This window comes from Aethalodelphis obliquidens, unplaced genomic scaffold, assembly GCF_003676395.1.
Source record: "Aethalodelphis obliquidens isolate GAN/ISIS:26980383/991018 unplaced genomic scaffold, ASM367639v1 scaffold90, whole genome shotgun sequence".
In the NCBI taxonomy this organism is placed as follows: Eukaryota; Metazoa; Chordata; class Mammalia; order Artiodactyla; family Delphinidae; genus Aethalodelphis; species Aethalodelphis obliquidens.
Genome location: NW_020838034.1, coordinates 3,020,233 through 3,024,007, shown reverse-complemented (window position 1 = coordinate 3,024,007; position 3,775 = coordinate 3,020,233).

Sequence of the window (3,775 nt, the reverse complement as noted above, 5' to 3'; positions counted from 1 at the left end):
CACTTTGGGGAAGGAAGGAAAGGAGAAGGCAAGGTTGGGCGTTGCTTTTCCTGACTCCAGTGTTACCAAAAATTTCCAACAGGGGGCAGTAGAAACCTGAGCACAGGTCCAGGGTCCAGAGGCCAAAGATCATAGAGTTGCAGCATGTCGGAGGCCAGAGGAGCCTTGAAAGTTGTCTGATCCAGCACTTTCGAGGGGTAAATGGGGAGACTGAGGACCAGAGAGGAAGAACATGCGCTCCTCCCTCCTTCACCTGGGTCACTTGTTCTCATCCTTTCACATTCAGTTCAACTTTCCTTTCTCTGGGAGCCTTTCCAGCTTCTGCCTCTCCCTCCCCATCCCACTCCTGCATGTGAAAGTTTAACTCGCCCCTCTCTCTGTTACTCTCAGTTTTTCAAGGACTGGGGCCAGGTCCAAATCATCTTTGTGATCTCAGGGCCTGGCACAAAGTAAGTGCACAATAATCGTTAGAGTAAACGGCTGCCACCCCGTGCAATGCTCTTCCAGGGTCTCTGGGCCCTAACTCTGCCTCCTGGGCCCAGCCCTATAGCTAGAAGGATGGAAGTTCCCCTGTGGCCTCCCTGGAAGGTACAAGGGGGCCTAAGGTCCTCATTCATCCTTTTGTTCAGTAGCACCTGTTTTGTGTTTACCTGGTATTGGGCTGCATCCGCAGGCCTGCAAGCCCTGTAATTGCCCGGCCTCAAGACCAAAGAGAGAGCCTGGAGTCATTGATAGAGGCATTAATGGTTTAATAGATGGGGGATCTTACACATCTGAAGCAAGGTCCTGGAGCTACACGGGGCAGGGTGTGGGGGTGGGGTAGGGAGGTTCCAGTTAGAGAGGGAATCGATGTCAGGTTGGCTCATCAGTTACCAGGGTAACCAGCAGAGGGGGCTCCCCCTTTTGATAAGCTACCATAATGAAGATAGCTCTGATCTAAAGATTAGAGCAATCACTAGCTGGGGCTGGGAGCAAGTATGTAGGCATTTGCTGATTAGGCTCTACGATTAAGAGGGAAGGTCAGTCATCGGACTAGGGTGTAGGTAAAGCAGGGACTGGTCAAGCGGGGGATGTACAGAGAGCGAGAGAACAGCCATCTTGGGTGGCCTGATACTGGCACCTGGGATACAGAGGAAATGACATCACGATGATGTTGATGGCAACTACTAACTTTTATTAAACAAACCCTACTGATTACTAGGCACACTTTTTTTTAATTTTAATATTTATTTATTTATTTGGTTGCCCCGGGTCTTAGTTGCGGCAGGCGGGCTCCTCAGTTGTGATGTGCGAACTCTTAGTTGCAGCATGCGTATAGGATCTAGTTCCCTGACCAGGGATCGAACCCAGGCCCCCTGCATTGGAGCACGGAGTCTTAACCACTGCATCACCAGGGAAGTCCCCTAGGCACACTTTTAAGACCTTCACATTTAACTTATTTAGGGGAGAAATAAAAGTTTCCTCCCTCAAAGAGCTCACATGCTAATCGGGGAAAGAGTCAATTATTCCCTCATTGATTCATGAATAAGAGCTAGAGACATGAACAAAATAGGCAAAAATCTCTGCCTAAATATGAAAGATAAAAAAATGAAGCTTTCATTCTAGTAATAGTGCTGGTGAAGAGGTGATGAATGAAATCAGTAACATCATCACGCATTAGATGATGTGTTATCATAAAAACTAGAGAAAAACATGTAGACAACATTCATTGTCCATTGCAATGAATAATGACTTGTACGAATCTCTCTCCTCACCTCATACCCTGAAGGAATATTCGTATTACCATATTGGAATTCTCCAGAGCAAGTGGTTACTGTTCACTCAACACAAACTCTGTTATAAAATCACTATACACTTTGAAATATTCCTCAGTGAGCCTTTTTCGGCTATCACCTTTAGTCCTAACTACACAAGAGTTTTCAATGTTTTTCTCTAATAGGATTGTTCCCGTAATTAGCTATAGAATAAAACCAAATTATCGATGGGCAATGAAAACAGTGCTCTAACAAACAAAAAAAAAATAGAGAAAAACAAAACAGGAAGAGTGATAGGGAGGGCTGAGGGTGCTGTTTTTGGAAAGGTGGTCAGGGAAGGCCTCACTGAAAAGGTATCCTCCAGGTGAAGCCCTAAATGAGGTGAAGGAGGGAGCCACACAGATTTCTGAGGGAAGGGCATTCCAGGCAGAGGAAAAGCAAGTGCAAAGGCCCTGGGGCCAGAGAATATGCCATGTTCACAGACTAGCTAGGAGACTGGAACTGAGTGAGCAGCCAGGGAGCACAGTGGGAGATGTCAAGGACAGAGGTGTAATGGGGGTCAAATCTGCAGGGCCTTGTAGGCTGTGGTAAGGCTGTTGGATTTTGTTCTGCGTGAGACAGGGAGCCACTAAAGGTTATGGGACAGAGGAGGGACATGATTCAACTCAGGTTTTAAAAGAATGACAGTTGTGTTGAGAATAGGCTGTAGAGAGCACGGGTGGAAGCAGGGAGACTGGGGAGGAGGCCACGGCACTGATCCAGGGAGCAACCCGATGGCTTGGAGGTGCCGAGGAATGCGTGAGCTCAGAGCACAGTAGCACGTGCCCACAGAGGGAGCGGGTGCCTCTTCCCTCAAGGATGGCAAGGGATTGCTGAGGTCTTGAAGGAACTGGAAATGGTGGAGAGGGCTCCCCGATCCAGCTTCAAAAGAGGGGCTGAGTGGGACACGGGGCTGGTCTCACTGTCTCCTGGACACACAACTCACCTCAGGAGGCTGGACGTCAGTACACACGTCGCAGGCCACTCCCTGTCTCAGCCTCAGCTGCACAGAGGTGCGCTCCGGAACACACAGACACAGGGACAGAGCGGGTAGCTCGGCCTCTGCCCCACGCAGCCCATGGGAGCCGAAAGGATCCCTGAGATCCTCTCAGGAAAGCCCAGAAGGAGAAAGGCTAGCACATTCTTGCTGCTCTCTCTGCCTCTCCAGCCAAGCATGTCATAAACGCTTGGCAAGGATGCCGATGACAGTGGTGAGGACGACCCACTGACAGGATGTGTGCCCAGCTGACCCTCGCCCTCACCTTCCTGGGTGTTAATGGGGGGTGGGCGCACTGAAATACAAGCTATGACACACACGCCCCCTGCCCGTTGCCCACCTTCCAACCTGAGCTTCCCTCCCTATTTCAGGCTCCCAGGTCCCTCCCTGGGTGGTCTCTGCCCTGAATCTGCCCAAAGGTCCCCAAGCCCTACTCTCCCCCTCCCAGCCCTGCCTCCAGCCTGCCCGCCAGTCTGCGTGGCACTCGAGCTCTGTCCCTCACCCCCTCCACTCTAGCTGTAATCACAGCTCAGCCCAGCCCCCCCTCCTGTGAATAATTGGGGCTGATTTAGGGGCTATCAGGGGAGGGGGTGGCTAATGGAGTTCATGGGGGGGCCGCCCCGGTGATGAAGGGAAGGTTGAGAGGCAATTAGCAGGGCTGACAGCCTCGGGAATCACCTAATGTGCCCTCCTGCCCGCAATAAGAGCTAGTGAAGGGTTTGGGCGTGGGGGGTGGCCTTCCCCCCCCCCCCCACATCCAGGGGCGGACTTGGACTTGAGGAGGGATCTTGGCCCTCCCTCAGCAGGAGGTTGGAGGACAGATAGCAGGATGGACTTCCAGAAAAACAAGGGCAAGGGAGGGGGGGCACTTTGGGGAGGAAGGGAGGTTGACAAGATGAGCCAGGAACCCCTGGTGCTCCATAGCCCCCCACTTCCCAACACACACACACACACACACACACACACACACACACACACACACACA